The sequence below is a fragment of the Pinus tabuliformis genome, chromosome 2_1 (assembly GCF_031772625.1).
Source record: "Pinus tabuliformis cultivar Carrire ecotype Pingquan chromosome 2_1, CPIR1, whole genome shotgun sequence".
Taxonomy (NCBI): Eukaryota; Viridiplantae; Streptophyta; class Pinopsida; order Pinales; family Pinaceae; genus Pinus; species Pinus tabuliformis.
This window is the reverse complement of record NC_142299.1, coordinates 777829316-777842358: the sequence shown is the minus strand read 5'-3', so window position 1 is coordinate 777842358 and position 13043 is coordinate 777829316. Positions and strand designations below refer to the sequence as shown.

Genomic DNA, 13043 nt, shown 5'->3' with positions numbered 1-13043 from the left:
TTGGATTTAATTTCAATTTTCAAGGTTTGCTGTGAGTTTCACCTAAATATCCTAAAGATGCAACCTAGCATGATAAAATGAAATCTTTTCTTTTGAATGAAAATCTATGTATGGGAGGGAAAAAACAAAAAGTAATGCAAAATACAAATGCAGCAAACAAAATTTGTTAAATGAATTTCCCTAATGCCACTGTTGCAATTTCCAGTTTCACACACATAACCCTAAATGCAATGCAGAATGCAAAATGACAAGATTTTTCTTTTCAATCCTCTTAATTTCGAAATGAAATGAAAAGTAAGATTCTTGCTAAATCACTGATGATAAAAACCACACAGAATGATGATTGTAGTATCAATTTCTTCAAACAATCAATGATTAAGCAAAAGTTCGCCAATGACCTAAATGACAAGAACAAAGAAAAATCCAAACAAATTCTTATAAAAGGCTATCAAAACCAAAAGCAAACTAAGTGAAGGCTTTTCAGAGATAAGGACACACTCAGTGACAGTAGGAAAACAAGTTGGACCAAAGCAAATTAGAGAGCAAGGCAAAAATAACAATTTTTTGCATCTTATGGGGATCAACACAGGTGCAGAACAAGCACCAGTGCCCTGCAGCGCAGTTACAAAGAAGGATAGGGTGCGTTGAAGTGCTCTGTCTCTAGACTAGGGGGTGCGCTGAGGCAGATTCAACCAAAATACGACACAAAAATTCAAATCAAGCTCAGAGAAAGGTTTTCCTAGGGTCAATCAAGGTCTGAGTGAATCAATCAAGATCAGTTTAAGAGGTGAAAAGGGTGCTAAGGTCAAGGAAACCACTAAGGGAAGGAATCGGTTCCCAATGGAGTCACCAATTTGTTATGTGGAATTTATGATTGCGGACAAAGGTGAATTCCCTAGACCTAGTGGACTGGTCTAGAACAACAGAAGACAAAGAATATATAATTTTCCTTAGAGAAGTTAGAGAATGGGAAAGAGGGCTACCTTGAATCTGTAGCAACCTTTTCATTCCTCCTCGCTTGTAAGTTCCAATTGTAGCTCCAAGTGCTATAATTAGAACTCGCACACACAACTAAAACAAGCAAAGGATCTACGACAACCAAGTAGCATAATTTAAGATCTCTACTCAATGAATTAGCAAGGCATTGAAATACATGAGTGCAATCATAACACAACACATATAGGAAAACAATATACTCTTTGTATTAATAGAAATGTAGAGAGTTTACAACCATAAATAGTAGCTGATTTTGTAGAAGTCTCCCCAAGTTGACTTGTCCTTCCCTCCAAGCTAACTTGTCCGTGCTTGCCATAAAGCACACCTCAATATCAACCCTAATGCATGAAGATGATGACTCCTTTAGGTTAAAGGCAGTAGCATAAGGGCACAATCAATCTCCAAAAGCCAACCTTGATGCTATGGATGGCACTAAATTTATAGGAGAGGGATGTTAGTTTAGGATTTACCATAATGAGCTTGAGATTCACTTATGATGGGAGGATGAGCTCAAGGGATAAGAGATGAAGTCTCCAACATAGGATCAGATAGGATTCAAGCCAATGTTACCAGACTCGGAATCGACAATAAATCGGCGAGGCAAAAGAGCGAAGAGTTTTAATTGGATCGGGAAAAAATCTGGAAAAAATCGGCAAAAAATCGTTGAATTCATTAAATAAAAATATACACATATATTGAATTAAAAAAACCATTTTTCATTAATATTGGGTAAAGGCATGTCCAAACAATGCATAATATCAATAGATATCCAAAATATCATGAATAAATAAGTATCTCATATATGTTATGAGTCCAAACATGATCCAAAGCACTGAGTCTTGAGTCCTTAGAAGCATATGCTTCTAAAAGTTTACAAAAAAGTTAAAAACTGCATACTAATCAGAAAAAAATCAGCAACTAAGAGTCTAAGACTCTTAAGAGTGAGAACTAGAAGCGATTCCTTCCACTTCTTCGCTTGCTTGACTCTCAAAGTTCTCCAAGTCATGAAGGCTTAAAAGAGGAGGCTCATCTAATTGAACCCAGTCTGCCGCATTTGTAGCTTGCAAATCTATCTCTTCAAGGTCGATTGGTGAATGATCCATACCTGTCATTATCATGAGACATTGAAATGTGAATTAAAATTTCACTTTGAAGTTTGAAGTTTGAACTTTAAAGTACGAACTAGATTATGAAAGCTTCAAATTCAAGCTCTCGAATCTCACCTTGTATTTGTTTGTTGCGAAGTCGTAGATTGTAATGGACAAATACAAGGTCATTCAAGCGTTTTTGTGTCAATCGGTTGCGCTTCTTAGAATGTATTTTCTCAAACATGCTCCAGTTGCGTTCACAACCTGAAGCACTGCATGCTTGGTTTAAGATTCGAATGGCAAATCTCTTCAAATCTGGCGTATCACTACCAAAGTTTTGCCACCAAAGACCTAGCAAGTGATAAGGGTTTGTGAGTAGAAGACTAGAAGTACTAAATTAGTAAATAGTAAAAACTTAAAAAGAAAAGAAAATTTAATAAAACATTTAACATACAAAATAAAGTTTAAACAAGTTTAATGAATTGATGAAGCCTTCAAGCTGGGTACCTGGCAACATCTTAGACCTTTGTCTTATAGCACTGGTATAGGCAAACAATTTAGATGGTGCCCTATAATCTTGTAGTTGGGAAAAGACACGACTTTGTTGTTCTGGATCAGGGAAGCACCTTTCCACGCATGTCATAAGTCCTCTGCCAACCTCCCCATCCTCATTAAATTTGCTCTTATCATAAAAATATTGTGGGTTTAAGAAGTACCCAGCAGCATGTAAGGGGGAATGCAATTGCCTATCCCAACGTGCATCTATAATGTCCCAAAGAGGCATATGCTTTGTCTCATCATCCCCATATCTTCTTTTGATGGCCTCCTTTGCGAGATCCATCGCCTCATAAATGTAACCCATAGTGGGTTTGTCACCATCAACCATCCTGAAAGTTCAAGCATTCAAATTTAAAGAAATATGAAACATTGTAAATAAAAAGAAGCTTGAAATGAAATTTAAAAAATGAAAAAGTTAAAAGACTTGAAGTACCTGAGAACTCTAACAAGGGACTCCGTCACAGCGATAATCTCTTCGGCATCTTTCCAGAAGCCATCATTAAACACAAGTGCAACAATTTCGATGCCTTCAGGGGTCTTGGAATGTTTAGATCCCATCCACTCAGGTCCCAAGAACATCCTCTTCAGATTTATCTTTTGCTCAACCACAGATTGCAAAGATATGAAATTTGTTGCAAATCTAGTCACTGCAGGTCGAACAATTTCTTTACCTTCAGTGTATATTCTCATAGTGTTTAGGACAATAGTGTGGTTGTATAGGTATTTGGTTATGGATTTTGCCTTCTCCACAACCTCATGTATCCAATGAAGCTTACCAATGTCCTCAAGCATTAAATCTATGCAATGGGCAGCACAAGAGGTCCAAAAAATAGTGGGGTGCCTCATCTCAAAAAGTCTACCAGCAGCCATATAATTCGCTGCATTATCGGTGACAATTTGTACAACATGTTCTTCTCCCACTTCTTGAACAACTTCCTCCATCATTTCACAGATAAGTTGGGCAGTCTTAACCTTGTCTGAAGCATCCACTGATTTGAGAAACATTGTGCCTGCGGGACAAGATACAAGGAAATTTATTAAAGTTCTATTCCTCTGATCTGTCCATCCATCACTCATGATGGTGCACCCTGTTTCTACCCATGATGAACGAAACTCAGCTAGCACAAGCATGACATCTTCAACACTCTCTAACAACATATCTGTCCTAAGGCTCTCTGATGTAGGGGCTTTGAACCCTGGACCTACAACAGCAATTGCATCAACCATAGCTTGCCAATAAGGACTTCTGGCACAGTGGAAAGGTATGTCAGAATAGTACCAAAAGTTAGCAATGGCCTTCCTTGCCTGACTATAGATATTTTTTTTCCAACCAGTGCCATCCAAGGTAGGTTGGGAACCGGGTTTTGTGCGGGGAGCAAAAAAGGTGTTTATGTTTCCACCTCCAGTGTTGAAGGAAGGAGTTGAAGGACTCGTATGGCTTTGAGTTTGACTTGGCCATGTGTGGAAAACTTGGGAACGACATTGAGGATTCAACAGATTGAGGTGACATGGGGCTAGTGGCAGAAAAAGTATCAACTCCAACAGTTCCTATTTCAGCATTTTGCTTTGCTTTCTTGGCATTATGCTGCTCTAACATATCAAGGGCCAAGGCTGCTTGGTATTTGACATTGTCGTCAACGGCGCCGCAAAGACCTATATCATGTTGAATCTATAAATGCCTCCACTACATTCCTTTTTGCAAAATTTACAAAGGAGCATGGATTTTCCGGGAATCTTGTCACAATAAGCCCAAGCAAAGTCCCGCTCTCTCGGCATTGTTGTTGCTTTGAACTTGTGTTTAATTTGTGGCTTCTGTTAAGATTTGGAGTCTGGCTTCTATTTAATTTGTGGCTCCTGTGAAAGACAACAAAAAATCAAATTTAAAAATGATCCAAAAATTTAAAATATGCTAGAAATTTAAAAAATTAAATGAAGACAGATGTCAGTGAACATATAGAAATGTTGCCTTTCAATAAAACCAGAAAACATGCAGGCAGCAGAACCTTGGTTTTATTCAATGGAGCACAAGTACAACAGAGCTCTAAAAATTGGCACAAAAGCACACCAAGAAAGTGCCAGAATCAGAACTATGATAAAGAGGTAAGTTACTTCAAGAGGCAGGGAAGAAGGAAAAGTTTTATAACATAGTTAAGCAAAGGAACTTTGAGATCTGTTAGGTCGAGTTTAGATTCTAGAATGATCCTGTAAATATTATAGGTTCACACCAGTGACCAGATGCATTCTAATTTCTAACACTTTGCAACCAAACATAACACAATGAAATATATTTATGTGGCATTGCATATCTTAAAATAATGTTTAATCATTCATATTAAATAAGAATATCATATGATTATCTTCATGGTCACATTCATTTAAAATTTTGAAGGATGACTCTACCTCATGGGGGCGTTGTTGAAGGATTAACACTCCAATACTAGGAGTCAAAGTTTAATTGACTTTAATGTGTAATAACTATTGACTCACAGAACCACCTAACTCCTAGCAGCAGCCTATCCATGCCTAAAAACTCATGCCTCTTCAAGTGTTCTTCGCTCACAGGAATCTGATTTTAAATTGAATTAAAATTGTAATCCAAAAGTATTTACACAGGTTCAAAATTTGTTGTGAAACTTAGACTAGTTCCTTTATGCACCATATTTGATATCCTTGCAGATGAAAATGAAATGCTGATGTTTGTCAAAACTTTGCGATGAATATCATCAATAATCCTTGAATGAGAAATCAAATTGAGACCTGAGATGGTTAAGCCTTTAATCTTGTCTTGCTGTTTCTATTTATCAACAAACGTTAAATGTCTAGAAACCCGAGACATTCAAATCTTTCCACTGATAAGGGTCTCAATGCTCATTATGCTAAGTGATCAGCTATAGATTAAGATGGAGTTATTAGTGATGGCAGTTAGGTAGGCAACACTACTACGTTTGGTATGGAATATAGTGTGAGCTACCTCATTTTATGAAATGACTGCATTTGAATAAAATATGATGTTGCATATTTTCTGTATGAAATATAATGTGAGCTACATCATTTTGTCAAATGACTGCATTTGAATCAAATATTATGTTGTGCATTTTGTGTTTATTTGTATTTATAATATATATTTTCCTACATGGTATCAACTATCAAGGCATGACATGGGTTTTAGACTCTAAAGCCAGCCCAAATATGACATTTGTTGCAGCTCCAGTTCTGCAGGACTGGGCTACTTCCTGGACGGGACTGCAATACAGACAATAAATCAGTCATCATCGACCTATCAAAATTGCCGTCATTTAGAGATTTTATTATTTCAAAAGATGAGACCATCAGACTCACCTATAGGCATTGCTTGTGTAATACTCTGTAATGTAACCAATCACAAGTCCAGCCCACAATCCAACGGCAACACAGAAAAATAGATGCCTGTATAGTTTTCTTTTAAATTTTAAAGGGTTGATAGTATAGACTATAGAGCCTCAAAAGAAGCCGAAAATCTCAATCCATTTAGAATCAGAACCGGATTCCGAAGTCTGCAAGCAGCAATATTCATTCAAAAGAGGTCTGAAACTTATGATTGTGATCGATATTAATAATATCGTATCACTATCACTCCAAAACAAAGCTCATTAGTGGCGGAAGAAATAGTGCATCTGTTCTTCTCTGCGAGTTTGTTGAGCCTGTATTGCGATTCGCAGCACCTGATCACGCTGGCGGCTGCACACGATGCAATGATTCATCATTATATATATATATTATAGCGAGAGGAGTTACCTGAAGGCTCACGCACTGCGCAGGTATACGCTTCGGATTTATCGATTCTCAACAATGCGGCGTCGAATGCAGCTTCGAGGCTCTGCGGCGGGGTGTCCACTGTCGACTGTGCGGTTTCTGGACGCTGGACGCGGGAGTATGGATGTGGGAAACAGCTCGATAAAGCGATAAATGCCACAAACAGAAACCCAGAACCCGATAAAAATTTTGGCGGGACTCGGGAAAAAACGCAGCGTCGGAATAATCGGAAGACGCGCGAGTCAAAATCGCGTTGACCACGAGTCAAACTCGGTCAACGTGATTTGACTCTGGAAGATTCAAGTCTGATCGTTTCGTGGCCGATCCGTGTGGGAATCGCGATTAATCGGGAAAATCGCCGATTCCTGTTTCACTGATTCAAGCTCTTATCCATGGTAAATAGTTAAAACAACCCTTGGAAGCTTCTGAAAGAGGAAGCTTCAGAATGTTTTTTAATTTTCCTGAATTTCTAGAATTAGCGCACCTGCAGAAGGGAGAAACAAGTGCTGATTAGCGCTGGTGCAGAAGGGAGCATCAAATTCTGAACGCAGGTGGCTAAACGGACAACATGTGCTAGGGCTAAAAACATTGATTTTGAGCTAATAATTCCAGAAACTCAGAGTTTTTGGAAAGGTCATGCTTAGGGCTTTGTGAGAGGATGATGATAACTTGTTCATGGATGTTGATTGATCCGGTTTGCAGGCCTATTGACCAGATGTGAAAAAATGACCTATAACACTTGAGATGACTTGGAATTAGTTATAATAGTAAGTCTGGTGGGATCCTTTCTTCAAAAGGAAAAAAGAGCATTGCAAATAAGCTAGTCTGTGTGATAGAAACTCTCCAAGTAATAAGCACTACAGTCTTGGCTTGAACAAGGATCTTAATCTACAATATTAACCTCAAAGCTCATACAGACTTGAAGAAGTTGTTCACATGGCGTGCATCTACAATGATATCTTGAGGCTTACAACTTTGTTTTCAAGGTTTACTGGAGTGTTAAATGTTCAAGCAGAGATATATGGAATAAAAGGGAGCATAAATTAAGCTGAAATCATTTGGATGTCTTTTCTGTTCCACAATGGAAAGTCCTTTACATATATTGTGAGCTACCAGTTTGTACTGTAGCCCTTAAATAGTGATAGTGATAGGGTACTTGGACCTGTTGCTTGTTCCAGCCTCTGCAATTGAGCAGAGTACGCTTGGGTAGTAAGACAAAGCAGATGGATTGCTGATTAGGATTTACTAATTGTTCCCTAAGAACAATATTCACATACTATGCAAAGGACTTGACAAGGTTGATGTATCTATATAGGATGGATGAACCAACACCATAGAATTTGCTTTCATCTTTGTGTTACGGATCAAAGAGTTGAAGATGACACACATAAAGTATGTATATATATTGAAGTAGCTAAGACCATTAGTAGAGTATCCTCAAGTAACATTATAAGTTGTGTAGACAGGCCTTTGAGTCACTTCAACAATTGGCAGTAATGTGCAGTATCTCTAGTAAATTGCTTTTATGCTTTAGATTATAACAGAGGTATAACTTGATAGAGGGACTATAGTGATGAGAACTGATCTGGAACATTTGGCATCACTACATCAAAGTGATCAATGACACATTGGCAGTTTGTTGGAACCTCACTTATACATGAAAGGAACTTGATAAATGACAATTGTTGAAGTAGGAGTACAGTAGAACAGAGCAATAATGTTGGAAAGTGGCAACAAGAAAGTGCTGAAAGAGGGTGAGAACTAGCAACAGTGATCAGAGACAGAATGTTGGAACAGTGGAATCAGTTGCAACAATGACTAGTAGTGAATAAAGCAGCAACAGTGACAATGGATAGTAGAGCAGAAACAACAGTAGTAGAATACTGGACAATGGTATAGTGAGTGTGGACACCAGTAGCAGAGCTAGTGAGAGAAACAACAACAGCAGCAGTGGTAGTTGATGGTTGTGGAAACAGTGGATTGACTTGTTGATTGTAAAGGAGACTGAAGATTCCTGCATACTTTGTCTGCATATCTTCAGACTCAAGAGTCTTTTACTTCCTTCCGGGTTTACTTGGTAAATGTTGTATGTACATCATACATAACTGAGCTTATTGTTGAGCCAATACTTGTGTACTCTGTTGATGTGATGTGATGTTTATGTTTTATGCTCTGAATAATCTAAATGTCAAAGAAAGATTAACTAACCAATTGAAAAAGAGGGAAATACTGATTCACCCCCCTAAGTATTTCCAACCAAAACCAGTGCAATATATGAGGGTTTTATTATTATCTTTAGCAAATTCAAGAGTAGAATGATCTGCTTGCCTTTCTGGAAAAGCTCTGGCAATCTCTACCAGCAAAATAATCTGGAGACACCTTGGCTCCTTTTGCAATCGATCTGGCCCTCTCTCTCCGACAACTTGCACTTCCATGCTATTTGCACTGCCTGGCTGGAAATGCACACTGCTGCTCACAGAAAATTCATACAACCCTGAAATCACCTTCCAGCAAGTTGTCCTGCCTCCCTCTGCCTTTGAAACCCATTCGCTCCGCCTCTGGGACACTGTGTTGTTTTTCCACGATACTGGAGTCTAGGATAGAATCTTAAATCACTGACGCTACCAATTCAAGTATCACAACAAGACTACTTTGCACAACAGAATAATATACAACAATAAATCTACTAGTGCACAAAATATACACAATTTTTTACAAATTTATACAACCACCAACTTCGTTATACAATAGTCTAGGGCTCCCGTACCAGAGATAATGGCCCTCATACATCCACTGATACAAGACAACAACAACTAGGGCTTTATGTCTTTCATGATGACCACCAATCTACCCTTACAAGGTACTCTGATTGTCTAGCTGATGTAGAGCTCCTCAAAGCTGCCTTGGTCGTACCTTGTACACATCTGCCCGATTCTTTTCTCCCGAGGCCATCTGGCCACTAAATCTCGACTCTGTTTTGCTCTCTAGTTGACGGTTCATCCTTCAACACATCAACGCCTCGAGACTCCTGTCAGAGTTGTGAACAACTCTCAACTTCCCACGACTGCTCATCAACTACTTAGGGTCTTCAGTGTTGAGAAATCTAGGGCATCAATAGTTAGGTGATTTCTCTACTTATGATAATTTCTTGTGATAGTCTTTTTACTTCTTGATTACGAACTTTTCTTCTTGAGTTATTATTGTGTTCTTTTCATCAAGACAATTATCAAATCATGAACAATAAGGAGACAAGAGACACAATATATAGGCTTGTTAGCCAGGGCCAAAACCTCTCATTCTTTGAGAGGAAAACTCCAAACGAAATCTCCTTATAGAACCTTCAATTGACGAATGCCAAGACCATGACAAAGACCCTTAACACTAGAGTCCTCCCAAGACCAAGTCACTAGCCTTCTCTCCAGTCTGTGCTTCCTCCTCTGCTTCTTGGCTTCATTCAGGATTTCAGCCTCTCCTTGACGTTCAACAACTCCTTTTCTTGACAGCAGAAACCCTAGATCAGACTTATCACTTGAATAGATTCCTCCTTGAAGGAGATTCCTTCTTCTCTTACTCGAGTTCCTATAGCGAAGATATCCACCCAAACAAGAGCACTTTAATGTGATTACAATCCTTCGACCTCTTCTTAACACCTTTGGATCTGCTACCTTCACACGTGAGAGGGTAAATTAGCCTAACATAGTCCACAACAAACTTCACTATGCTTCTTCCTTGCTTCACTGATGTAAAGGTTTCTTCTAGTATGTTTCTCACACTTCTTTGTAGACTTGCTTTATTGAATTCAAGGTTTCCAAATGAGGTTGAGCATGGGTATATATAGTCGTTGGTCCATGTCCATTAGACCAACATGATCCCTACATCAGGCCGACTTCATCTTCTAGGATTCTTCCTTCGTTGTAGGCTGACTTGATGAGAGCTAGTGACAAGGTCTTGGAAGGTGACTTTACATAGACAAATATGACTCTTTTACATACGGTAATATGCCTTCAATACATGACAATGACTCTTTAGACTTTTATGACTAGATGACCAAAATTTCCTAAGAGCTCACAATAGGAGCCTTTACTAAAATAAAATCTCTTGCTCATGAAACCCATGATGCATTACAATAATTTTATTATTCTTCTTTTCATCTCTTTACATAAAATCACTATTACATGTCATTATGAAGACCGAACCTAGTTACACTTTTCAACATTCAACCCACTATAGTCTTCCCGTGTTGCTATAATGAAGATTAACATAGGGCATGAAGGGCTGCCACCTATCACTGCAAGATGTCCTTCTCCCACAATAAACATGGGCTAGGAGCATTGTCCTTCTTTTGCTATAGATGTCCTTCTCCACAAGGCAAGTCTAGGGCTACTCAAACTGCTCCTGGCTAATCAAACCTATGAACTCTTCTTCTGCCACATCTAACAATCCCTTAGTCCTTCTAGAGACATGTTTCTTTGGGCTTGAAGCTAGCCTCTACAATCATCCAAGTTGTTCTTTAGGCTACTCCAACTCTGCCTTATCTAGGCCCAAGCTTAGTCCACTCTCACACTGCCCTTCAAGAGACCACGAGCGCCCAATACATTGCCCTTCAGATTTGCTCACACATCATCCAACCTTGACTAATCTAAAGCTCTGAAAATGCTGCCATTTTTTCTACAATAGAGGAGCTATTGCACAAATATGGGCTCAACAAACCTCTGTAGCATCTGCTCACTGGTTAGGGCATCTGGTTACCATTCCTCTTGGCTGCTAACAAACTTCCACAAACTGTCCAACCTGGAGCCAGATCCATCTAGAAAATCATCAAAACAAAAGGACACTCTTACCTTGGATCTACAACATCTTGTGCTCCTTTTGTTCTTGAGTTATGTGCCTATTCTTGCAACCCACGACCCTCTGGTTGGGGTTGACTGTTGCTACAATCAAGGCTCCTCATACTTGGCCTTCTATGGTACAAAACCTTGTGGTTAGGCTTTCTCCATAAGCTCCTCTCATTCGCTCTCCCTTATGCACCTTCCAACTTCTCTGTTTAGGCTCTTGTTTCCTCCAAAGATACCCTACAGGACTGTAGTCTACTGCTAGGGCACAAATGAAAATTTCGGGCCTGCTTCTTGAGAGAACCAACCCTCATTTAGGCACAAAACCACCCTCTCTTTGCTGGCTGACTTGGTCCAACTAGGCCTTACCAAACCCGCAATTACCCTCCTTTAGGTGACCAACCCTTGTGCCATTGCTGTAGGTAAATGTGGCTTCAAGGAGACTCCTCTTAGGCCTTCTCGGCCCTCCTACACATAGAGCTTTCGACTTGCAATTCTCCGAGAGATCTCAGTCCTAACAATAAGAGAAATACACCACCCATCATGTCTAGAATCTGCCTTAGAACAGTCCCTCTCACACGCTATCACTTCTGCTCCATCTCAGCTTAGGCACCCATGAGAAACAGACTCGAACAAGTCATCACTTCTCTCCTTCGCTAGGTCTCTAGGAGCTGCAACTACCTTAGAGAATTCTACCCTTTGATGATTGCTCCTTTTATGTGTGAAATGCCTCCAATGAGTCCTCAATTTATACCTTTCACGCGTGTGACATAACAACCCTAAAAGGGTACTCTAACATGCTAGCTGACTTGACCTAGTAGGCCTCTTCACTTACACTCAACTTCAAAAATTTATAACCCAATTTCTAAAACTCGGATTTCGATGATTTTTGTTGCCTCCGGTTGCTCTCGAAGTCCTCTATCATCTCCATCACTCTCATCATCAAATCTTGTCACGGATTCACACCCACATGCTTGGGTGCTATTGTGGCCACAACCACCACCCTATCAAAACTTGCCTTGGCAGCAATTTTGAATGGGTCCCCCTAAAGTTGATCTCTCACCTCTCCAAATGATTTGTTTTAGCCTAGAGACTTTAACTCGTTACCGAGTCAAACCTTCAATTCCTAATGGTTGAACCCTCCATTCATTTCCTCCATCGTAACCCTTCCTAACCCTCCAAAAACCTTCTATCACACCTCATTCCCATTATAACTCTTTATAATGAAAATCCTTCGTCAATATGCATAAATCACCCCTTTTCGCCTACCGCAATCAACATTAAAACACAACACATACATGGCTTCCGGACTCGACGGTTTTATTAACCAAAATGCATATATTTCGGGTTCGGAGCCCTATCGCATATCGCTATCTGCTGGATCTTGGGCTTTTATACAAGGCGCTCCATTGTCTTCCAGACCCGATGGCATTATCAACCATATTACATATATATATTGGGTCTGGAGCTAAATCGCTTATCGCTATCGGGAGGTCCAGGGCTTATATATATACATAACGCGCCACTATCTACCGGACCTGATGGTTTTATTAACCACGATATATATGTTTCGGGTTTGGAGCCCCATCGCTTATCGCTATTGGGAGGGTCCGGGGCCTATATATAAGGCACACCGCTATCACCCGGACCTGACGATGATTATTGACCAGGGCATATAATATTTCAAGTCCGACCTTACGGCCGGATGTGGGTTTTCCCGTATAATCTTGTGTTTTACGAAAAGTGTTAAGGTCGGGGCTTTTCAAAGAAAATCATA

General features: G+C 39.5%; 1 long non-coding RNA gene across 1 annotated transcript; it reads right to left on the bottom strand.

The window, feature by feature from the left end:
- Nucleotides 1–1898: 1898 nt before the first annotated feature.
- Nucleotides 1899–2433, bottom strand: LOC149202882 (uncharacterized). Its single transcript, XR_016253583.1, has 2 exons — nucleotides 2220–2433; nucleotides 1899–2101 (listed from the first exon to the last, which is right to left on the bottom strand). It is a non-coding gene; the product is annotated as an uncharacterized LOC149202882 (long non-coding RNA).
- Nucleotides 2434–13043: the final 10610 nt, after the last annotated feature.